Source organism: Cydia fagiglandana, chromosome 22, assembly GCF_963556715.1.
Source record: "Cydia fagiglandana chromosome 22, ilCydFagi1.1, whole genome shotgun sequence".
Classification (NCBI taxonomy): Eukaryota; Metazoa; Arthropoda; class Insecta; order Lepidoptera; family Tortricidae; genus Cydia; species Cydia fagiglandana.
Window position 1 is genome coordinate 12,349,172 of NC_085953.1, and position 26,662 is coordinate 12,375,833.

Below are 26,662 nucleotides of genomic sequence, written 5' to 3' on the forward strand. Positions count from 1 at the left end.
TCTGTCAAGTTCTAACAAATATGTAAGTGCAAAAGTGACGCATGGCATGACAAGTGATAAAAATACGATACCGTTTCTGGACTTGGCTGTAGCTCTACCCGCCTAATAAAAAGCTGAGGGCCTAACCGCGAACCACGTTCGACGTGTTGCTTCTCTGTCGCACTTGTGATTTTGTACGTAAGTGTGACTGGGACGCAACTACGTCGAACGTGTTTCGCGGTAGGCCCTCAGATCGGGCACTGATTGCGTCCAACAAAGGCCCGGTTATTAAAACGTTTCAGTCTTTTTATCAAAATGGTTCTGTTTTTACAGGAAAAGCTGATGAAGTTAGTCTACAGCAGTTTTTTGTTGCCTTTTCTGTAACAAAATTGTGAGTGGATGAACGTTTTAATTCATTAGGTACAGTCGCCCTCAGATATATCGGAGCGGCCAAGGTGTTCACAATATCTGAACACGCACTCTAACGCCTTGACAATAGAGGCGTGTTCAGATATTTGTGGGCGCCTTAGCTGCTCCGATATATCTGATGGCAACTGTACTAGTAAAGTAAACGTACTAATGCTCGACATGCTAATGCCCAATAGATGACACCTTGCTGTTTAACTATTCCAAGATTGTTATTTAAGTTCCGTTACCATATTTCATAGTTTTTATATAACAATAACAGAATGGAAGGAACGAAAAATTTACCTATGGAATTTTTGGGACACTCTTCTCTCCTATTAGCATAGGAAGTAAGTAGTGAATTAATAACATAAAATAAAAATAACATGAAGTTTTCAAGACTCGAATAATGGACGTAGCTCGGAAAGCGGACAAGTTAAAATGGGACTGGGCTGGTCATGTCTGCCGAATGCCGGACGACTTGTGGGCCAAGTTAACCACAGAGTGGAAGCCCCACGAGTGTAACCGGGGAGCCGGCAGGCCTCGTCGGCGATGGCGGGATAACTTGGACTCCTTCTTGAGAGGCTGGCCAGATATTGCACTAAATAGAGACGAGTGGAGGAAGAGGGGGGGAGGCCTTTGCCCAGCAGTGGGACACAGTGGGCTTTGAATAATAATTATTTTAACTATATATAAAATTGACCATTTGGTCGATTTTCCTACCAAATAGAACAATAACATGTTACATAATAATCAGAGCTCGGATAGGGTGAGCTATTTGCCTTATAATTTGACATGTCTTATGTCATATATAAGGCAAATAGCTCACCCTATCCGAGCTCTGATAATAATACAAAATAATATGTTACATAAATTAGTTAGTCGCTTGACTTTAAACATTATCTGCTTATGACGTAACGTCTGCTCACCGTCTGCTTATCCAATTGAGATGTAATATTATAATTACAACTGTTAAAATGTCATTTGTCGGACATACGGACGTGACCGACTAAAGCGTACCAATTATAAGCACAGTGGTTTTGTATTGTGTGCTTGAAATGTGTAAAACAATGAGTCAAATATTTTTAAAGAATTTATGATGATCATGCACTCGGGTAAACATGAATTTAGTAAGGTTCAGGGGGGCAATTTAGACTGCGGGGTAATTTAAACTAATCAAAATATCTTCCATGTTTTACATTATTAACTAGTCACACACAACACACCTTTTTCGCTATCTGGACATACATGGCACTCTAGTTTATAATATAAAACATGGAAGATATTTCGATTAGGTTAAATTACCCCGCAGTCTAAATTGCCCCGCTGCACCTTACGCATATACGTGAAAGGGTCTTAACACCGTACAATTGTTTTAAGTGCATTGGAGTAATTTCGAAGGCGGGGTAATTTTTAAACTCGTGATCTAATAAATAATAATATACATATATTAATCTAATCTACTATATTAAGCTAAATACCTAATAACTAGAGTTAATAGATTTTTAGATTTAGATATTTATTCTCATAATATTAAATTACATTATAAATTATGCTAAATCTACACGAATTTATATTATGATCGTCATTCATATTAACATAATATTATTTAATACATACATATTAAAAAATGTCTTACAATCATTAATCTTATGTCAACAATTTATCCATTCATGTCAAAACAAAATACGGGAATAACTTAGTACGAGTATCTCTTAATGATCGTCATGTTCTAAATAAAAAACTAGGTACACATTACAATATACACAAATCAATGAATATTGACTTATTTACTAATAAAATAGATATTTACATATACTTATTACATAGCTTCAATTTGAAATCAACCTTATTGACAAGTGACGATCCTTTTGGTTGAAAACGTCACAAATAATTAGATGTCAGAAAAGGGCGTTGAACTGTCGGCCAACTTCTGATCAGTCAAGCGTAACTGTCATACGACACTACCACGCTCTGGCGGCGACAAAAATATACGTGATTCCGTTCCTTAGATTATACTCTGTATCTTTGGCATTTAAATAAAAGTAAACAAAATCTGGCCGATGGGGTCGAAGTGCTCGAGTGGAGACCACGGACTAGCAAGCGCAGCGTAGGACGTCCACCCACAAGATGGACTGACGACCTTGTTAAGGCCGCCGGAAGACGCTGGATGCGGGTCGCTTCCAACCGGCACGCCGGTATGGAGGTCCAAGGGGGAGGCCTATGTTCATGATGATGATGAAACAAATTCTACCCTCAAATGGCTCCTCAAGCCAGTTGAGGGTAGATGAAAACATTACATGATCAAATAATGTAGGTTAAAGTCAGGTTGCTCAGTGACAGATCCAGGCGGTTTTGTATTTGGTTGGTTAACCAATAAATGTTATAACTACCCGATAATTTATTAATTGTTTGTTTACTTTTATTTAAATACCTAAAGATACAGACTATAGTCTGTGTTCGTAAAACATCTCGATCTTACAGATGTAGTGGATAATTATTTCCATCGTATTTTCACGGAAACGTACGAACGTGTCTTGCTATTTCAGTCAGTCTCGGTACAAACAGTACTGCGGTTGACTGAAGTAGCGTGACAAATACGAACGTTTCCGAGAAAATACGATGGAAAACAATTACCCATGCGCTACATCTGTACTTGCGTTGTCGCAGCGAGAGCAAAAGTGTGATGTGAAGGCGTAGTTAAGATGAAAATTGTTGATAGAAAACGTCAATTGAAGCTGGCAAGAGGCCCGACGGGGTGTCTTTAGTTCCTTGGAGCTTGGGACGGATGCTGGTGTGGGATGCTACCTGTGTAGATACGCTGGCACCGTCCCACCTCCAACGGACTACTGTAAGAGCGGGCGGGGCGGCGGAAAGCGCCGAAATTCTAAAACGTAACAAATATAAGAGCCTCGGTAGAGAGTACCATTTTGTACCATTTGGAGTTGAAACTCTAGGTCCACGGGGTCCCAGCGCGCATAAGTTGTTCGCAGAAATCGCGAAGCGTCTGGTTGACGTAACTGGTGACCGAAGAGCTGGCGGCTACCTCGCACAACGTACCAGTATTGCGATACAGCAGCGGGGAAATGCCGCCAGCATCCTTGGTACAATGCCTCAGGGGCCTATTTTAGATTTAAGCTAGTTATTAATTTCGTTTAGTTGTACCACTGTATATATATTGTATGTAAATAAATGATTTCCTTAGTGGAAAAAAAAATTTAAGCTTAAAATAATGTACCTATGGTATAGAGTAAGTAAGACAAGAGTGCTCACTCCATACATCAGTTTTGGTCCCAGAAATATTAGTATTTCCACAGCAACTTTCATAGTCGACATCTAGCATCGAGTAGCGGAATTATCAGTACTTTAAGTAGTAGTAGTAGTAATGTCAAGTGACAATAGTTGTAGCACCGCCCGGAAACTCTTATGTTGTTGAGATTAAGATTAAGACTGTAAAAGTTGCTATGGAAATACTAATATTTCTGGGACCAAAACTGATGTATACTCTATACATAGCACTCTTGTATTACTATATTTCTCTATGCCTATGGAAATACTCACATTCACACCATTTACGTCACGAATAGAAAAGTTGTATCGCGATGGCAGATGGTACGAAATGTTACCATCTGCTATCACGATCATGTTTTCTATTCGTTTGTCATTTGTTAAAGTACGTATTTATTTTGAAAATAGCATTCATTAATAAACTCTGTCCGCCACTAATGATCAGCTGCCAGGTGGCCGGATCTAGTTATAAGGATTGTATAACAAACTACAAGTTTAGTTGCTCTCATTAGGTCAGCAGCAGAAGTTGCTAAACGGGCGAGGTGTTTAAAATTACCTTGACACGTTATTTTCTTAACAATTAAGTCGCGTCAAGCTCATTTAGAACACCTCCAGCCATATTCGAACAATGAGATACGTCAAATACTAGATATTGAAACGATATGGAATAGATATGTCAGTGTCAAACAAGTGTCAAAAGTTACGTTTTTGTTTGAAGAAATGTCAATTTTGACACTTGTTTGACACTGGCATATCTAATCCATATCGTTTCAATGTCTAGTATTTGACGTACCTATCTCATTGTTCGAATACGGCTGCTCGCCTGCTTAGCAACTTCTGCTCTGCTGCTGACTGTGTATTATTGTTAGAGATGCACCGGATATTCGGTTACTATCCGGTATCCGGTCTATTCGGTCCTTATTTTAATATCCGGCCGGATACCGGATAGTGCCATGCTATCCGACCGGACAGCATGGCACACAGTAAACAAATTGGATTTAACCCTACAATGCATGACTTTTTTGTTTATGGAAATAAAATTATATGTGATAAATATATGTGTTTACTATTAGGGAAAAATAATAAAAAAAATACACAACGCATATTTTGGAAAATAGAAGGTTTTTTTATCTGTGTTCCATATGTGGAACACCATGCATTAAGGTATAGAGTATATACATTTAAAAATATATGGCACATTTTCATTTTTACATATTCCATTTCTTTTTGTAATGCTATCAACCTTTTTTATGGATGTGGATTGCTTTTAAGTGACATTTGTGGATTTAGCGGCCTTGAATCATGTTTCTGACGAGATTTTTGTAATTTTACTGAGTCCTGATGAGGCCAGCTTGAAGCTCTACTGGTGATGTATTACCAGCATCAGCATTCCAAAAACTTCTGGTATTGTAGGTTGACTTTACAGAATTAAAGTGTAGGACGTGCAGATGATCATGGAACACATTGGTGACCTATTATTGAACTTGATACCAACTCCGAAATTCTGACAGGTGATTCCGATGTATGGAGTTGTGATATAGTTAAAAATAAGTCATATATGTAACTGGCGTCAGCTCAACTAACTCGGGACATGACGACCGACTATTTTCTGAGACGCTAAATTCTTCAGAAGCCTGAATTATTGTTGCCCGCATTATTTCAAAGACGAATTCACTTTCGGCACTCAAATATCCCATCATCCAGATCCCGATCATGTTTACTTGCAAAGGATTGATAAAAATGATCAATAATGCTCATTATCTGCATTCCGTAAGGATTTACTTTAGCATCGTCTAAAAACTGTTCATAATTATTAATTAATCAGCTGTTGTGAGCTCTAAACAAAGGTTAACGATTTTGAGCCTTATGCCTTGGACAGAAGTTCTCAAATGTATACATATTTTAACGTGAGTGTGCCGTAAAACCATAAATAACCGTTCCTACAGATTACGCCAAACTAAAACTTATGCCAACGTAATAAAGACTCTGACAGGTGCAAGCGTTCCTTACTTGTTTTGTGTAAGCAATATGAACCTCAATGCATGGTGTGCCATATCGGGAACGTTTGAAAAATATTGCTTGACGCTATCTAAACGTTGCAAAACTATGAAACTAAACTTACCATTGAGTAATATACAGATTAACAGTCACAATATATATTTTTTCTTATTCTTTAACTTTAAAATGATTTTTTTGTCGCACTTCGAAACTTGTCAAAACTGATTTTTGCACCAACTCCCGAAATTTGATCGATTGTCCGTCACCATGGATATTTACTGCTACCTAGCGGCAACTCGCCGAACTATTATAGTAGCCTTGAGTGTAAAGTAACCTTCAAGGTATAACAGATGTCGCTGCCTACCTGAATCTTGACGCAATTCGCATATATTTCGGTTGTGCCATATATGGAACTGTATGCATTGTAGGGTTAAGAGACAGTCACGGTCATAATCGTACTCGTACTACTCCTTTATTTATTTTTTTATTTATTTTTTATTATGAATGGGCTTACTCATGGCCACAGACTAGCCGAGGCGTAGACGTGGCCTACGATGGAGCGAGCTCGCCCAGAAGGTGCCTGTTCACTCTTGATTTGAAGGTTGCCGGGTTATAAGAACACGGAAATATAGACGCCGGCAAGGAATTCCATTCCTTGGCAGTGCGCATAAGGAAAGTAGAAGCAAAGCGCTTCGTGCGAATTGGTGGAATATCTACCAAGTAAGGATGGAAACCGGCCGTGCGTCTAAAAGTCCGATGGTAGAATGGAGACGGTGGAATAAGCTCGTGTAGCTCTTGGGCACACTCCCCGAAGTGCAACCTGTAGAATACCGACAGGCTGGCGACTTTCCGCCGATGGGCCAAAGACTGAAGCTTAGCCGTTAGCTTCTTGTCGCCAATCATCCTCCTGGCTCTGCGCTCCACTGAGTCCAAAGCGGCGAGTTGGTATTTAGCTGAGCCATCCCACAGGTGGCTGCAATACTCCATACACGACCGGACTTGAGCTTTGTAAAGTGTTAGAAGCTGTCCAGGTGTGAAGTATCGCTTCACCTTATTTAGGACGCCCAGCTTTCTGGCCGCAGTTTGTGCTTTAGACTCAATGAAGCTGCCGAAGCTGAGGACTGAACTCAGCTCCATGCCGAGGAGTTCCAGGCTGTCGGCAATAGGTACAGATGCACCCCGGAAAGAAGGAGTCAGGTCGAATGGACTCCGTTTTGCGGAAAATAGACACGTCTGCGTTTTGGAGGCATTGAACGTGACCAGATTGTCATCACCCCACTGGGAAACGAGACTAAGGGTCAAGTTCATTCGCTCAACCATGGCCTCTCTCTGTGAACGTATATCCTCCCTGCTGTCCCCTGCACTAGCCAAATATCTCTCAACAACCGTACTGTCATCTGCATAACCTACAATGCTGGGTTGCAGCATGTCGTTAATGTGGAGCAGGAAAAGGGTTGCGGAGAGAACAGACCCCTGAGGAACACCGGCGTCAATGGCCATGAGGTCTGAAGAGCAGCCATCAATAACTACTCTGATCGACCGTTCACTCAAGAAATCAGATAGCCAGCTACAAAAGTCAGCAGGGATGCCGTATGCAGGAAGCTTGCTAAGGAGACTTGCGTGCCAAACCCTGTCAAAGGCCTTCGAGATGTCCAGTGAAACAGCAAGCGCTTCACCGTTCCTCTCGATGGCCTCGCCGCAGCAGTGCGTGACATACGCTAAAAGATCCCCAGTAGACCGACCTCGGCGAAAGCCATATTGACGGTCACTGAGCAGATCATTTGCTTCGAGGTATGCCAGCAGCTTGCCGTTAAGTACCCTTTCCATGACTTTACAGAGCATGGAGGTAATGGCGATTGGTCGGTAATTGCAGGGATCAGCACGACTACCCTTCTTGGGTACTGGCTGCACGTTTGCAAGCTTCCAGGATTTCGGCACCGTTCTTGTTTGGAGAGAGAGGCGGTACAGGCGTGTCAGTACAGAAGACAACTCAGGCGCACACTGCTTTAGTACACGTGCAGGTATACCGTCTGGTCCACTGGCCTTATTCACGTCAAGATTCTGCAGAGCTCGGCGTACCTCTTTTTGATGAATAGCAATTCTCTGCATAGAGGAACTGCATTGAGGTAGCGTAGGTGGAAGTTTTGAGCCTGCGTCTAGACGTGAATTGCTCGCAAACAGAGAAGCAAACAAGTTTGCTTTCTCTTTATTATTTAAAAATAATTTAAAAATTCCACTCACTTGCACGCGCACTCATTTCGAACTTAGAAATGAGTGCGCGCGAAAGATCACTACGAAACAGGTCAAAACCTGCACAATACGCACCTGAAAAACCGAATTGTAGGTATAATTCCGCCGGCCGAATATTCAGCGGCCGGATACCGAATATTCGGCCGATGGTCAGGCCGAATATCCGGTATCCGGCCAAACAACTATCCGTTGCATCTCTAATTATTGTACCATTTATCGGTGCTCGCTCTTAGAGTCCATCTAAGGTAACTTTGCACCAAGTTAAACCGAACTAAGTGTAAGAATGTCATTCTAAATGTTTTGTTTTAACCCTTAATCAAACGGAACACTTTTTATGAGATTTTTGAAAACTAAGAATGGTTTTTAGGTAATTTAGGGTGCGTAGATGACGGAAAAATATATATTAAAATAATTTAAGTGGGGGGAAAGGGGGGTTTTTGCGGTGGGAAACAATTTCCCGTTATCCGTTACGGAGTACCAAATTTTAGTACACGTGCAGTGCAAAATAGTTTCCCATTGTCCGATATGGTTAATAACTTTTTACTAGTTAGTAACTGCCCCCGGCTTTGCTTGGAGATCAAGATTTTTTAACGTTATCTTCAAAAATCAAAGAAATAATTAAAAGAAAAAGGAAACAAAAAGAAAGCACAGTTTTTTTATGTAACAGACAAATGGGCATAATTTTTTATATATGGAAACAATTAAATATTTAGGTGTAGAACAAACACTGGGAAATAATTTCCCACTTAATAAAAAACCTACCAATTTTTTGTAAATTGTAAGTTCAGGAACAAACGATGGGAAATAATTTCCCACTTACTAAAACCTTAAAATCTTGGCTAAATCATATCGTTATCACAATTCTTTTCAAGCAAAACACAGGAAAAATAAGTCTAGTTTATGATAGTACTCAGTGTATGCACTTAACAGATTTTTTTTTCGCACTTAACCTCAAAACACAAAAAAAACTGTTATTTCAAAAAAAATCACGACAACTGACATTGACATTGACGTATGGTCACAAATGGCGGCCATTAGAAAAGGGTTGCCATTTTTCAAATTCTAAATGTTACTAAGATTTTAAATCTGTATGGTTGGTATCGCTGAGTGCTGCCATTAAAAAGATAAAAAATATTTCGTAAATTAGAATGAGGTGGCAAATAATTTCCCGATATTTGATTAAGGGTTAAAAAAAAAGAAATTAATGATGACATTGACACACTTACAAATGCCATGCTGAGTTATAATACAATACAACACAACACAACACAACACAACACAATACAATACAATACAAATCCTCTTTATTGCTCAACCTCAATAAAACATGAGAGACACACATAATACATCAAGACAGAGGTAACAACAGGCGGTCTTATCGCTGGAGCGATCTCTTTCAGACAACCTTTAGGTAGTGGAGAAATGATAATATGAAACTATTTAGGAGGTGCAAAAAACTAAATTGGAAACTACATCGCTCTAAAGAAAATACCTATCTGATACCTTTAAACGAGTAACTCTTTTTTATTTATACAGGGTGTTTGGTACATCGTTTGCCAAATTAAAACGGCAGATAGGTTGAGTCATTTGCTATCTTCTCAGGCCTAGAAATTTTAAATTATGCGCACATTTTTTTTTCATTTCTATGCCAGTTTTTCGTAACCGTTACCGTTACCGTTACCGTTAAGTGACTGCGCCAGCCAGCAGTTCTGCTGCAAGGACGCAGAAGCGTTGGTCACTCCGGAGAGGGAGGGACGGAGAGGCTCGTCGAGCTTGCTCAAATACACGCGCTGGCACGATCCAGGCCGTCGGTCAGAGACGTATGCTACGGTACGCTAACAATCTCCGTCCAGACAAACCTTTTCCGAGCTAGGGCGTGTATTCGGGCCTACTCGCGTATTCCTCCCATCATCAGCCGCCCCGGCATGCTCAACTGACCCTCCTGCCCGAAACACCGGCGAGCCAATAATACAGGTGGGGAGTGTGGGGCGTGTGCAGTCGAGGATAGGAGTTGACGGGAGTAGAAGAACCAGACCGAATACCAGCATCGTGCCCAGTGTAAGGAAGATATGTAGATAAATACTAGTGTAAATATATAGGTAAGAAGGGATGGTGACTGCGATTAAGTAGCGTTTTTCTATGCCAGTTTTTCGTAAATTTCAAATTTGTACGTGCGTAGTAATAAAAAAAACCACGGCCAATTTTGTTTTCTAGGCATGAGAAGGGAGCAAATGACTCAACCTATCTGCCGTTTTAATTTGGCAAACGATGTACCAAACACCCTGTATATTCCCGGGATCTCGGGATATGGGCGTTGTTGCCTGATTTAAAATTTAAAATTTTATTTTCTGACTCAAAGCCTTGCCAAGGTTACTTAAACTAAGCGTTCACAATCCGAGTACCTACCGTCTATTGCAAGTTTAAGTCTAAGCCCTAGCCTAGGGAGTAACCTAACTTGAGGCTAGAATAGTAGTATCGGGACTAGGACTAGTTGACCTTACAAGAGGTCCGCAGGGACTATCGGGACCGGACTTTTAGAGGGTAAGTATTGCATTATAATTGTTATATTCTGCCGTATTTGAACTTCAAGATATTCACAAGAGACGACACTTACTAGATCCATTCTAGATACGTTATAGTTTAGATATCAACTAGTTCTCTTTTGCAGCGCAATTCGGGCCACCAATGTCACTTTTACGTTGGATAGAGTAAGAAATCTATTAGATGGGAATTGGATCTCTAAGTCATATCCTGTGGAAATCGTTCAAGAGTATTTCCAGAATCGCGCAAATGTCTAATTTGACAGGTTAGATCTTAAACATATCGTTATCGTATCTTGGTGATGTCTAAAAGATATCTAATAGATGTCTATTTCAAAATTCGAATCGAGCCCATTGTTGTAGATAGATTTAATATCGAACTTAGCTCGGAAAACGTATAAAAATTGAAAAATGAGCGTTTTCCCAGAGATAAGACCTAGCGAGATCGATTTTTCACCCCCGAAAATCCCCATAGGTATAACAAATTTCATCCAAATCGTTAGAGCCGTTTCCATGATCCTTGAAATATGTAGGTACCTATAATTATAAATAAATAAACAAGAATTGCTCGTTTAAAACAACCCTAACTATATCTAAAATAAAACAAGGAATAAAAAACTACTGAAAGAGGCCTCCCCGCGCTACCCCCGGCGCAAAGGTGCCTATTACACTCGCTGCGTTACCATGTTTAAAGCTGTTAGATAGATAGGTAGATTTACAACGTATCACGCCGCTGTAACGTACAATATTTGTATTACATTTTAAATTTAATAGAAGTGAAAATGTATTCAAAATGAGATCAAATTCATTTTGTACAGTTCAAAAGCCGCCTCCATTCAGTCCTAGGCATAACAAAAAGTTAATTAATTCAGACAATAGCGGCGTAGCCGTAATAATTCTCGTTTTAATGACATTAATGACATACCGTTGACATTCTCGCACGACAGTAAAAGTGTGCAATTTGTACACTTACAGCTATGGGGTAATTCGCCAGTAACTGGCCACTTTTAGATGGCCGCCCTAAACTAAAAATGAATTATATTCATCTATAAACAGAATCTGACCATTCTGAGAGAACTAAAAATCACCAAATATAATATTGTGAAATGTGATAAATATAATAAATATTTAAGTGGGGCTCCCTTGCAACAAACGTGTTTTTTTGCCGTTTTTTGCGTAACGGCACGAAACCCTTCGTGCGCGAGTCCGACTCACACTTGGCCGGTTTTTTTTAAGAACAGTATTCTGTAGGCCCTCGAGGAAACCTCAAAAAGGGCTCGTTTCTCATTATATGTAAAACCGTAAAATGTGGACAAAATAATTATATACATAATTACTTACATACCTAATAATAACTCTCAGTAATTTTAAATAAGCTGGTTTGACTGTACTTAGGTATTTAGTTCCGTAAAGCTCACTACCGGATGTGTATAAATTAAAATGCGTTAGAATGTACACTAAGTTTAAACGGCCAAGTGCGAATCAGACTCGCCCACCGAGGGTTCCGTACCTACTTTTTATTATTTTTGTTGTTATAGCGGCAATAGAAATACCTACAATCTCTGTGAAAATTTCAACTGTCAATCTAGCTATCACGGTTCATGAGATTCAGGCTGGTGACAGACAGACAGAAGGGCAGTGGAATCTTAGTAATAGGGTCCCGTTTTTAGGGTTCCGTACCCAAAGGGTAAAACGGGACCTTATTACTAAGACTTCGCTGTCCGTCCGTCCGTCCGTCCGTCTGCCTGTCACCAGGCTGTGTCTCACGAACCGTGATAGCTAGACAGTTGAAATTTTCACAGATGATGTATTTCTGTTGCCGCTATAACAACAAATACTAAAAACAGAATAAAATAAAGATTTAAGTGGGGTTCCCATACAGCAAACGTGATTTTTGACCAAAGTTAAGCAACGTCGGGCGTGGTCAGTACTTGGATGGGTGACCGTTTTCTTTTTGCATTTTTTTTTTTGCTTTATGGTACGGAACCCTTCGTGCGCGAGTCCGACTCGCACTTGCCCGGTTTTTTTCCTTTCGGTACGGAACCCTTAAAAGAGCAAAAATGTATGCACACCAAATTACACGCAGAACAAATGAAAAAAAGTAGGTATTAAAACGATTTCCAGTTTGCTAGAAATTAATTTTCCGAAAAATTCTAATTTGATGAGCCTAATAATCAAATCAAATCTCATACCTACCAATTATTTTCGACTAGCGACCCGGCCCGGGTTCGAACGGATTAGACAAAACTTTAGCAAATTAAGTAGGTATACACCTAAACCTTCCTCTAGAATCACTCTATTGATTGGTGAAAATCGCATGAAAATCCGTTCAGTAGTTTTTGAGTTTATCGCGAACATACATATACATAAACAAACGAACACCGCGGGGGACTTTGTTTTATAAGGTGTAGTCATACTCATAGTCTAATAAAACATGGTCTTCTCTTCCCAGAGTGACACAAGCCTACGTTACAATAACATGGCCGCTATATATAGCGCTATCGCATATTATCATATAGCGCTGTCGCATGATGACGTAGGCTTGTGTCAGTCACGTGACCACAAAAAGACGGGGAGAGAGTACCAGGCGGAGTATATTATTATACCATGGGTGTAGTGATACACAGAGTTGATATTGTAGGCAGACGATTCGGCTACGAATACAATTTCCTAGCGAGGCGGAAATCTCACGTGCCCCCCATTAACTTTAACGCCCGTACTTCCGCGAGGCATTAACTGATTACGTCATTAACTAACGTCCTTAACTTGACTTATGATCAGCAAATTTTACTCTTTGCTACGTAAACTCTGCGTCATAAATATGCATTATCTTCTTTATTTGCCATAATGCCCTAACGGACGTCGGCGACTACCTTTGCCATGTCTCTCCTGCTCTTAGCCATTCTACCCTTCTGTATACCTATACCTATCGATATACAGTTTGGAAAGGTAAGTCGGGCCCTGGAGGGAAACTATCTTAAATCCTTAAGCTGGCTCATTTTACTTAAAGGATACATTCCTATATTTTTAAAAAGAAACAAAACTGCATTCAAAGTATTTTTCGTTTTTTCTTCAATTTGGCTTGTCTAAAAAAATCTTGAGTACTAAATATTAGATTTTATGGATATTTTGTACGACAGACGAGTCTAAGACCTAATGTTGCTTGGAGAAATTTTATCATTAACATTAACTGTATCGACTAGTAGAATAAAATTGCAAGTTTTTATTTTTTGGAATTTTAGTCGGTTCGAGTCCCGGGCTAGGCAAGCGGGTTTTAGAAAATCTCTGAATGCAGTTTTGTTTCTTTTAAAAAATAAAGGAATGTATCCTTTAAGTAAAAAGAGCCAGCTTAAGGATTTAAGGTAGTTTCCCTCCAGGGCCCGACTTATCTTTCCACACTGTAGGTATATTATTCTATTCTTAAATATGCACATGTTACCGTAAAACCTGTTCTTAATAAAACGCGTTTTCACTGCTTAAAAATAGTTTTCCGTAAGGCCTCGGTGAAAACTAGTTTTAACGGGGATTTGTTAGTCAAAACTAGTTTTAACGGGGATTTATTAGTCAAAACTAGTTTTAACGGGGATTTATTAGTCAAAACTAGTTTTAACGGGGATTTATTAGTCAAAACTAGTTTTCACAAAGTGCCTTGGTTAAAACTAGTATCGTAATGGTAACTAATTGTTCAGAAAATGTTTGATTCAGTGAAAACTAGTCTACTGGACGATATACACATGAGCACAAGTCACAAAAAAGCTTTTTTTTTCTAAGTTAATATTATACTTAAAGTATATAAAGTTAATTTTTAACAAGCAGAAACGTCTGCAAACCATGCTATTAAACTTAGAATAAATTAAAAAGTTCAAAATTTAAAAATAATAAACTAAGTTCTGACCTCGCCTCGCTCGCTCGGCTTCGCGCCCTGTTTGGTCATGGCCTAACACACTCCTCTCTTCGCTCGTCGTCGCACCTATTTTCTGCCTCTGGCAGAATACCATGGCATGTGACAATAAAATAGAGCGTGACGAATTGCTTACTTGTACGTATTGCACAGGAAGATACCATTTTAGATGTTTATGCATAACCTCAGCACAATTTAGAGAGAACCAAGAAAACTTAAAAAAATACTGGACTTGTCCGTCGTGCGAAAACATAACACGGCGGCGCCGGAACGACAACACACCAGCGACACCGGCAGGTATGAGCAAGAGTGTAACATCACATATGAATCATATAATGGACACAACTCACGCAACAAATATGTCCTGTGATGAACTAGACATTAGCAATATTCGCGGGGATACGCTAACCTCCCCCAATATATTGAAAAGTCCACAGTTACTCCCTCATCTAGAACGGGAGTCACCACCCTACCCAAACGTCACACTCCAGCAAATAAGTGAACTGCTAGACAAAAAATTAGATACACAAAAACAGTCAATCATAGGCGAATTAAACGCACAATTAAAATTAGAAATAAAAAATCTTATACAACATGAAATTCAAAATGCCTTACATAACTTCAAGGTAGAGATAAACCTAAGCATGTCAAACCTAGCTACAGACCAAAGCAAATCGAATGCAAAAATAGAATCTCTAAGATTACAAATACAATCCCTAGAAGCAAAATACTGTTTACTAAAGAGCGAAAACCTAACGAAAATTACTCATGACAATGCACCCCCTATTATAAATAACGACCAAATAAAAATATTAGAAATAGAAAATAAAAAATTGTCATCGAACTTACGAGAACTACAAAACTACATTGATAATATGAACACAAACCGGAACGAAGACCAAAGAAAATTTGTACTTTTTGGATTAGATGAGCACCGCGGAGAAACACAAGATGATCTGTGCTATAGAATAACGAATATGTTTGCTGATATCCTCATGATTGATATAAATGGATATATAGAATCGGTCAGGAGGATTGGAAAATTTGGCTACCAGCGCCCACTTGTAGTGGAACTCATAAATAAACGAATGGCAAGGTACGTAACAGAGCGACGTATGAACTTCCAAAATAGTCGTTATACTGTGTCGGAATACTTATCAAGAGAGGCACTTCAACATAGGAAACTACTTAAAAAACATCTAATGGATGCACGTCGAAATGGGAAATTTGCGATAATTAGAAACAACCGACTGTTTATTAATGGCGAAGAGTACACTCCAGCCGAAGACAAACAACCGCAAATAGACCTTTCTGCTACAAATGTCAACAAAAGCTGCACCATGCCAGCACAATCCGAACAAGGCAACAGTAAACAAATGGACACATCAACATCACAACAGGATTCCTTTCGTGAATAATTCGCCAATAACCGAACACATGGACCAACACTCCCTACAAACTACTTTAGAAATTAATATATTTTTCCAAAACATGCAAAGCCTCAAAAACAAAACTTACTTACTAGAATCATTTTTATCAAACCGCGACTATAAAGTCCTATGCTTAACAGAAACATGGATATCGGAAGCGCAAAAGAATCTCATAAACATCAGCGGCTACGAGTTTGCAGCGTCATACCATCGTTGCGAGCGACCTGGAGGTGGTGTGGCAATTCTGATACAAGAAGACCTAGAATATATCGAGCGTACAGATATTGCTGAATTATCTACTGAATCTATCGTGGAGTGTTGTGCGGTTGAAATACCCGAGCTTAATCTTTTTGTTATTAATATATATAGGCCAGATAGAGATATAAATACCTTTTTGGAAACACTAAGAAAAATCCTATGTAAAATTAAATTTAAGCAACAAAAAATGCATATAATAATTGGAGGAGATTTTAATATTAATGTTATGCAGAATTCACTACACTCCCAAACACTTCTCACAGAAATGTTGACTCAAAATTTTAGACAAACAGTCAACGAGCCGACAAGGGAAAATAGCATATCATCGACATGTATAGATCTAGTGTTCACAAATAAAATAGACTATTCGGTATGTATCAGGGACTACGGCATTTCTGACCACAAATGCATAACATACAGCTTCAAACAGCCAACAAATGAACAACAAATAGAAAAAAAGAAACAGTTTATCTATAAAAGAATTTATAACCGAGTAAACATTGAAAAATCTTAGTCGAAACTAGTTTTCACCATAGCGTTTCGGGACACTAGTTAAAACGTGTTCTCGCCAAGGCGTTACCGAAAACTAGTTTATAATTAGGGAACATTTCCTTACTCAATTGACCCATTTCGTAATACATGATAGTCCCGTTTAAAAGCTAGAAAACGGAAAGAAAACTCGCCATATAACATTAGTGCGTGTCAAATAGAACAGCTTTATATAATGGCTTTAAACACAAATCTATTTTCCATTACTAACTGCCCAACACGCTTAACATGCGCATGTTACATTTGAAATAGGTTTAAACATGTCCTTTAAGACTCGACAATAAAGTTTATAATTGTATGTGTTTTCACATGCTACTTACGGCTGTTATGCTCGATAGGGCAGTAAGGTACCCCTGTTTAGCTATAAAAGAATACAAAAAGCAATCCATTAGTAACAGCGTCGTATGCAAGCCGCACCTTGCGACGGGCGTTGTCTTTGGTCTGTGGTCTTAGCAAAGAAAGGTAGCGAGAGCGGCGGTGGAAGCGTTTTCCTTAGTAATAGTGTAAATGAGTGTAACAACTTGATACCTAACGGCTTTGCAAAAAATGCACTGCGTTGGTACTGTTGCAATACCGTTCAAATATAACTACAAGGATGACAAACATTGGTATTGGCTTGGTAGATTGCCTTCTTGGTAGAGTACTTGGTAGAGTACTTGTTAGAGTTATCAGACGTAGTCCTAGAAAGCTGTAACTAAGTGAATTCATGTGTTTTTAAACTAAAAATCGTCAGAGAATAAAAATTATAGTGAATAACTGATCCTTCTGTTTATTTAATTCGAGAAACGTAGGTATAAGAATTAAGAGTGACTAAACTATTACTGACGTCGTAAACAGCTTTCCAACTTTACGTCTTTTGCAGCTTCTTGCGGTAAAAGTTAAAAGCAGCAGCGGTAGCGGGATTATAGTATTTATCATTTTTCCGTCACCGCACTCAAGCTGTTTGAAAAATACTATAAGAAAGGAACTAGAGAACATTTTTTTTAATTATTGTTTTTTTGTGTAATTCAACGTGTAGACTATAATCGCTCACCGCTTATACCCCATCCCTTGGAGCGAAAAAATACTGAACACATCATACTGGTACCACCCATCAGAGTAAGCAACCGTCTAATCGCTCACCGCTTATGCCATGTCCCATGCAACGGAAACCCGTCTATTTCCGTGACGCGGGCGATTCGTACCTGCGCGTTTTCCATCATCAGACTGTACACATACTGGTACCACCCGTCAGAGTAGGTAACCGTCTAATCACTCACCGCTTATGGAACGGAAACCCGTCTATTTTCATGACGCGGGCGATTCGTACCTGCGCGTTTTCCACCATCAGACTGAGCACATACTGGTACTACCCATCAGAGTAGGTAACCGTCAAATCGCTCACCGCTTATGCCATGTCCCATGGAACGGAAACCCGTCTATTTTCGTGACGCGGGCGATTCGTACCTGCCCGTTTTCCACTATTAGACTGAACATAAACTTACTTCCGATGGTTACCGGTTACCGGTAAATTTATTTCGGTACGGTTTACGCTTAGCAGTTAACGGCATGTGGTAGGTAAAGGTACCGTTCGAATTAAGACTACACCAGCATTAGGTATTGCTACACAAAGAGAATTAGAAATAGGGGAGTAATGTCGAAACAAATTATGTATAACACTTTAAACTCTCGCGTTTTGTACACATATTTAATTACACAAACGGGTCTACCGCGATATAATTTCATTGTTTTTACCTTTAATTCCGACGTTTCAGCTGAGTTACACCAGACGTGGTCACAAACTAAATCATGGTCAAAGACTAAATAAAAAAAACACTAAATTAATAAAAAATATATATATATAGGTACATGATGTTATGATGTGATACCGACCGTTACGAATGGAGGTCCAAGGGGGAGGCCTATGTTCAGCAGTGGACGTCTTATGGCTGTGATGATGATGATGATGATGTGATAAATTATGTACCTAGTCAGTACATTTACTGCCATCTTTGCTGCAAACTAACTCGTCTGTATTCTGTTACTGTTACCTCTTCGCGTCTAAACCGCTGAACCGATTTAGATGAAATTAGGTATCGAAATATTTTTAGGGGGCCAAAGAAGGACGTAAGTCTTTATTAATCATCATCATCATCCCACACAGGCGAAAGAAGTAGTAAAGGCTATAAAAAATAAAAATGGCGGACTTCGATGCTCCAAAGCAAGGTTTCTCCAAACTATAGCCCTTGGGTCTCGGAATGGGAGTGGGTGACCCGAATGCCAAGCAAATCCGCAAAAAGAAAGCGAAGCCAGAGGACCAGCCGTGGCTATGGGGTCAAAACACGGTCAAAAAGTTTGCAGACCGTGCTGAAGCAATGCTGTCACAATCGGGATGTAACCTTAACGCTTGCAGTTTATGGTACTGAGAAACTGACTGACGACGGTATTAAGTTTGTGTGTAAACTTTAGCTACGTTAAAGCTAGTGAAAGGGCTGCGAAAATAAAATGTACTTTTTAAGCATTCTAACTGAATATTATTAGAAATGATAACTCCTATAAGACTAATTCAGGGGCACTATCATTTCATATGTATCTCTCTCAGTTACTTAAACGTTAGCTGGAAGAGATCCCTTAAGGGGATTAAGGGGATAAGTTCACCTCTGTACACATTCACTGTATTCTCTCTGTGTTATGTTTTGTGCAATAAAATATTTACTACCATATACTTACTACTAAAATGCCACTAAGTCAAAATTAATACATACTTTGTTAAGAGGGAATACGGAAATTGGGGGGAGGAGGGGAAGTCTAGTTACTCTAAGGGTCTCCCGACACACGTTAAACCATATAAACTTTTTAGTATTTAGTAAATACTAATACAAATACAAAACAAATGTACAATACTAATACAAATGTATTGAAACGAGTAAAAATTTCATATAAAAACGTAGGTACAATTGTGCGTAATAAAATTGCTTCCACATTACATTCGCCAACGTGACAATATCATATAGGTATATCTAAAGATAGCTACAGGATACAGTTACCTACTATCTATATCAAGTTATCGACTAAAACTTACCCCTTAAAATACCCACTTCCACCACTTTATCGCCAAAATTAACAGTTAACACAAATTGGCAAAGTCACAGAGGTTATGTCGTTACCTAGCAACCGAATAACAAGATCAGATTATTACACATTCGAAAATCACTTTCAGTCCAAAAAGCTCATAGAATCGAACAGCACGCGTTCCGATTTCAAAATTCAAAATCAAAAACAAAAGAACGGTTGAAGTGTTGACGTTTATTACTTTTAAAACTGTTTAAGGCTGTGGTGTGAGATTGGTTAAATGCTTTTTTAATGAGTTCAAAGTGAAAAATCGATAGCGTGACCTTAACATTTAAAGTGGTGCAATGTATTGATCAAAGTTTGATACGTCGAAAGTAGGGCAGGTGAGGATAAGTATGTAGTTTTATAAAGACGTATTCTTGGATCGTTACTTTGATTGAGGTGTAGTATAAATAAATAATAATAAATAAATAAATATTATAGGACATTCTTACACAACTTGATTAAGCCCCACGGTAAGCTCAAGAAGGCTTGTGTTGTGGGTACTCAGACAACGATATAGATAGAAAACAACCATGACTCAGGAACAAATATCTGTATCATCGTACAAATAAATGCCCTTACCAGGATTCGAACCCGGGACCATCGGCTTCATAGGCAGGGTCACTACCCACTAGGCCAGACCGGTCGTCAAAAATGGTCGTCAGCAATGTTGTATGAAATCGCATGGTTAGATAATATTCTAATATGTTTGTATTTTAGAATGACTTATCGTGTTTTTAAAACCACGGGGTAGTTGACGCAAAAAGAGGCGTGTTTAATATACGCTTGTCGCCAATGTCAGATCTGTCTGTGGTATAGCTCTCAATTGGATAGACCGATTTCGATGCGGGTTTTTTTAAAAGTAAAAGTGAGTTTGCTTGCGGTGGTTCTTAGCTATTTGTGATGCTGCAGTTTGAAGAATATATATGTATCAGCTCTTTTCAAAACAATGTAAGGTATTTTTAGCATTAAATGATATAAAATGTTATGAGTAGCGTAGGAGTTTTTTTAAATTTTTTAATTAATTATACCTAAAATAAAACAGTCTAAGCTATTCCAGCTACGAGCCCCGATGCATATGTTTTCGTCTAGTGAGACCATTTTTTGAGGTTCTCACGTTTGTTCAAAAATAATGTTTTTGTTTAAAAATTACTAATATTGAATGCTTATACTAATGTAATTTAATTTTATATGGTAATACTCTGCAACTACTAAATCCAAATAGGTACAAGAAATACCGTTTGTACTGAAAGAAAAAAAATATAGATTTTTTATTTTTTTATTGCCGGGTAGGATTACAACATATGTGAAAAGGGCTATAACTAGGGAAAGCAATAGGGCTCTGCCAATGTACTGACAATTTTGTTTCTAGCCCATGCATGCAGCAGTGCTGTAAGATAGGACAATATGATTTGGACAAAGTTTTTGAAAAATTTTTTTTTCAGCAATAAAAGTCTCATGAAATTTTATTATACGATCAAAATAAACTACATTAAACATTGCTATTATGGTTCCCATTACTGGGTCATTTTATGTTCATGTGTAAAGTTTATTAAAATAAACAAAATTGATGCGCGGAATTAGACGAAATAATTTGCATCGGGGCTCGTATTTGGAACGGACTCTATTCATAAAGTCTACTTATATTTTGTCCCTTTCCAGCAAACACAAATGTCTAAATGACAGATAAGAACCAACGATTATCAAGGGCCAGACTACTAATAAGGTCGTGGTCTTATCGAATCTCGCAGATTGTTTTTATTTATTTTTAATTAAGCAAAGCTCGATGGTTCCGCCCGCATCCTCCAAGTTTCCGCTCGCTCATTTAACTTTCAAATAAGGCTACAGCTTAAGATGGATCTTCATACGCTTAAGTGAAATTGAAAACGTTTTCTTACTGCCGGGCTAGCACATGATTGGCGCGACAGTATCTCGCGGCGAGATAAACTACCTGTCCCTTTTTAATTAATATAGTTAGAAAAAGACGGGTAATCTATCTCGCGGCGAGATACTGTCGCACCAATCACGTGCTTGGCCTACTGAGCTTCATAAAATAAAATCAAGCATGATTTTATAACATTTTAAACTGTCGCGTTTTGTACACATATTTAACTACACAAACGGGTCTACAACAATGAAACAATGAAATTATATCGCGGTAGACCCGTTTGTATAATGAATAAGCATGCCTTTGAACAATAATCGTAAAATAACGCTTTTAATTCAGTGTCGAACTGACTACTAAGATAAGTTCGCCTTTGTATACATTTACTGTATTCTCTCTGTGTTATGTACTTGTTTTGTGCAATAAAGTGTTTACTACTATTACTACTACTACTACTCACGGTACTAACACAAGTGCTGTTATATGTATAAAACAAAACAAACGAGGCGAAATTGAACCTTGTGTCTTTGTTATAAAAACTGAAATTTGAAATTAATATTAATTCAATTGTACTCGTGTCTATTCTGTATCAAAGCATAGGCGAAATTGAACTGAGTAACTTTGTCATAAAGCCTTTGACATGTGGATCGTCCTATAGTTCGTTTTTTTTAGCATTAGAAAGAACTTGCAAGAAGGTAAGCGATCTTGACATGTCTTTTAATTGAAAAACGCTTTATAAAAATATAAAACTATTACTTATGAAAGCAGAAGAATATGAATGATCGTATTAGATTCATAATTGTTACATATTTGCCGTAACTTATTTTTGAAATGTGTTTTTCAATTAAAAGACACATCAAGATTGTTTACCTAATTTCTAATGCTAAAAAAAACGAAGTATAAATTTAAGAGTTAGACTCTTGTCGGTGTAGCTCTCTCCATTTGACTCTATCCAGGGCCGCATCCTTGATTTCCTTATACGACATTACAGCTACCTTTTCTTTTATTTGTGTTATGTGTTTTGTTTGTGTTTGTGTTTTATTTGTGTTGTGTTGTGTAGCTTATCCATGTGCACATGACACATGACATGATGTGTTGACATGTGGATAATTTTATGGTATTTATTCTGGCACGCTACGCTAGTGCCAGGCCGCAGCCTTACCAGCCGTTAAATAAGACAATCAAATTAGGAATTCATTTGTTTGTACAATTAACAATTTACGGTATAGACGAATTGTTTTAAACTTGCGTTTGCCGATGTAGAGATATATCTAGGGATATACCTATTAGTAAAACGCAAAATGACTAGTGTAATATTTTGCCTATAGGTATCGCTTTTAGTCGACATTGCTAACATAATGGCTCCTCTACACGATGGGCCAGTGGCGGCCACTCCAAGGAACGCATTTATGCGTTAGAGGGAGCAAGTGATATTGCTATCTCATTCTACCGCATCGCTGCGTCCCTTGGAGTGGCCAGCGTTGGCCCATCGTGTAGAAGAGCCATTATATTTTGCCTATAGGTATCGCTTTTAGTCGACATTGCTAACATAAAGATAAAACGATGAAAATGATGTACTAAGGCGTTATGAGTTCTGCAGCGCTATCATGATCGCGTTGTTATCACCTGTCATGCATTTTTTTTTTTATTATGAATGGGCTTACTCATGGCCACAGACTAGCCGAGGCGTAGACGTGGCATGCGTCACTTTCGCACTTACATACTGGTTAGAACGTGACAGGCATAGTAACAAATGATAAAGAGAGTAAGAGAGAATATTCATTCATTTTTAGGGTTCCGTGCCCAAAGGGTAAAACGGGACCCTATTACTAAGACTTCGCTGTCCGTCCGTCCGTCCGTCTGTCTGTCACCAGGCTGTATCTCACGAACCGTGATAGCTAGACAGTTGAAATTTTCACAGATGATGTATTTCTGTTGCCGCTATAACAACAAATACTAAAAACAGAATAAAATAAAGATTTAAGTGGGGCTCCCATACAGCAAACGTGATTTTTGACCAAAGTTAAGCAACGTCGGGCGTGGTCAGTACTTGGATGGGTGACCGTTTTCTTTTTGTATTTTTTCCGTTTTTTTTTTGCTTTATGGTACGGAACCCTTCGTGCGCGAGTCCGACTCGCACTTGCCCGGTTTTTTTAATTTTTGTACACTTTAGTTTTAATCGAGTGTCGATAGATGGCAGTAAATTTACTGTGACAATAAAATTTACTATATGTCAATAACTCTCTATGTTGGGAGATTTTGACATATTTTGGGTGGTTTTACAGCACAAATAAAATAAATAAATATTATAGGACATTTTTACACAAATTGACTAAGCCCCACGGTAAGCCCAAGAAGGCTTGTGTTGTGGGTACTCAGACAACAATATATGTAATATATAAATACTTAAATACATAGAAAACAACCATGACTCAGGAACAAATAAGTATCTGTATCATCAATTCATCATACAAATATGTATGTATGTATGTATAAACTCTTTATTGTACAAAACACAAAACACAAATTTATGGCACAGGATAGGCAGTACAAAGGCGAACTTATCCCTTTAAGGGATTTCTTCCAGTTAACCTTTACAAATAAATGCCCTTACCAGGATTCGAACCCGGGACCATCGGCTCCATCGGGGTCACTACCGACTAGGCCAGACCGGTCGTCAAAACATCGTCGTCGTCAAAGTATCTAAATTTTTTCGACGACGAGATACTAGTTTTAGATTCTAAAACTGCATTGCATTATGTGATAAAAGCCTGGCGTGAGCTTATCACCCCCTATCAAGCCAACGGGCCGTGTCTCTTGCCCTGAGCATTCGCGATTCTGATAACTGATAACTGATAACGTTCACCGAATTCATTTAGGGGTACTAGTCTGTGATTTTAGGGATTTAGCTAAAGCCAGTAAAGCCACAGAAGAAATAAATAATAGTACTAAGTACAGAAGATTCACTCTCTAACAAAACGCGTCTGTTACGATCAGCACAGATATGGCCGCTAGGTGGCGACAGCGCCACGCGCGGCTTATGGCAAACCCCAAAATTGGGGCCGAACGGATGCACTTTTAGCTACCTGTAGCAAAGCGACGAAATGCCGTAGAGAGACACGCCTGCTAAAGCTTATAGTTGATAGGCATTGGTTTTAGGGTTTCGTACCTCAAAAGGAAAAAAAACCGAAGCCTTATAGGATCAGTCGTGCGTTTGTCTGTCTGTCCAACCTTTCCTCCATAAAGGGGGGGGGGGCTTTATCTCCGAAACTACTGGGTCCAAAATTTTGAATATAATACACAAAATAGTTCTTTATATAATACATAAAGTACTTAGTTTTGGATCCGACCTCTACAGGTTTTTTTAAAGACAGTTCATTCACGTTCCACATAAAACATATTGTTAAAAATTTTGTAATGTACGGAACCATTATGGAACGCGAGTCCGACTCGCACTTGTCCGGTTATTATAATATATACGAGGCAAACGAGCAGATAAATCGCCGGATGGTAAGCGATTATCGTCGCTCATGGACACCTGTAACACAGAGGGGTTACAACTGTGTTGCCTTCAATGGCTCCTCTACACGATGGGCCATCACATAGGCCCACTAAGCTGGGCCAGCATGTATAGCGGGTAATGTCGGATGGCTTATGGCGCGGCGGGATAGCGATGGGATGGCCGCAGGGTCAGTTTTTCGTCCGCACATCAAAGGTAGTGGGCCAGCGATGGCGCGTAGGCATCTACACGGGGCCCATTCCATAGTGCATGCTCTCAACCATCGCATGGCCATCTAGCTGGTCTAGCCCTGGGCCATCGTGTAGAGGAGCCGTAACCATTGCAGGAGGCATTGGAGGAGCCATAAAATAAGCTTTTTTCTTGAAGGTTTTAAGGTCCGAATCTATCGGTCGGTCCGAAAATACCGCAGGCGACAGTTTAATCCACAGTTTAGCTGTGCTTTTATTGTGCTCCAAGCTAAAAAGCAAAATAAATTGACTTCGCTACGCCCTACCCTTGCTTAATGTAAAAGTCAAACAGTCCCCTATTGTGTAATGCACAGACAAAACATCCTCCAGACTGAGCATAGTCACGCTACCCCCTCTGCCACGCATACGGTAATTTTACTCCATGTTCGAGTCGAATGTCTTTGTGTGACATCCGTGTCTTTGAACGGACCAATCACGGCACGGGACTTCGCTCACCTCGTCCCGCGCACCCCCGCATTTTTCGCATCATCGGTTGCATGAAATAATTGCTCTAAACTCGGTCTAGAGGATTCCTAGTCTATAGTGTAACGTTACGGTATTCAGCAGTCCGACTGAAAGACGTCATACGTGCGTGACTGCGGTCGTTTGCCAACTAGATTACTGGGCGAGGTGATACTGTTGTCGCAGTTATAATATTCAGACAGTATGTTAACGTAATTTTTAGGGCTCCGTACCTCAAAAGGAAAAAAAAACGGATTGCACTCCGGGAGTACCGGCAGAAGTGAAAACTCAATGACATTGTAACAGTTTTTCGATCAGGTCACGTGTGCGTCTTACGAAGCGTCTTATGGTAACATTCCATTTCTATCCGCAGCTGCACTACTGAACTGAAATGAACAGTAATACAGCTGTCGTTGGAAATGGACTGTCACCTTTACGCTCTCGCGAGTTTAACATTTTTTCCCCATCACGAAAAGTGCACAGTGCCGCTAAAGAAGTTTTCACTTCAAAAAACGGAACCCTTATCCTTATACGGTCACTCGTGCGTCTGTCTGTCTGAACATCTTTTTGCCTTACTGTCTTTTTGCTGTTAGGTGCCATGTCGGACCTGATTCTGTACGCTTCTGTAGCCGATCACCCTAACCAATTAAAGCTACTAATCCTCTCGCCATAACAAGACAAAAAGCGTAAGAGTATCAGAATAAAGTACTGTGAAATAAACGTACTGTGACCAAGGTGCGGCTCCCCGAAGGGCCGAGTGACTGTATCATTCTTTGATTTACTAGATTAAACTTTTTAGTAGAGGACAATGGTATGTTATATGCAACCCTATCTATATAATAGCCACGGTGGCCAATATTATTATGTAATATAAGAG

At 39.2% G+C, this 26,662-nt stretch overlaps 2 protein-coding genes across 2 annotated transcripts in view; one reads left to right on the forward strand and one right to left on the reverse strand.

Annotated features, from left to right (window-relative positions):
• The window catches only part of LOC134675421 (sodium- and chloride-dependent GABA transporter 1), a 341,033-nt gene that overhangs the window by 82,056 nt on the left and 232,315 nt on the right, over window positions 1-26,662 (reverse strand). The window lies entirely within an intron of this gene.
• Window positions 19,706-26,662, forward strand: part of LOC134675455 (NACHT and WD repeat domain-containing protein 2) — a 111,278-nt gene continuing 104,321 nt past the window's right edge. Inside the window, exon 1 of the mRNA XM_063533724.1 lies at window positions 19,706-20,032. The gene's annotated coding sequence lies outside the window, so the exon portion shown is untranslated. The remainder of the gene's footprint in view (window positions 20,033-26,662) is intronic.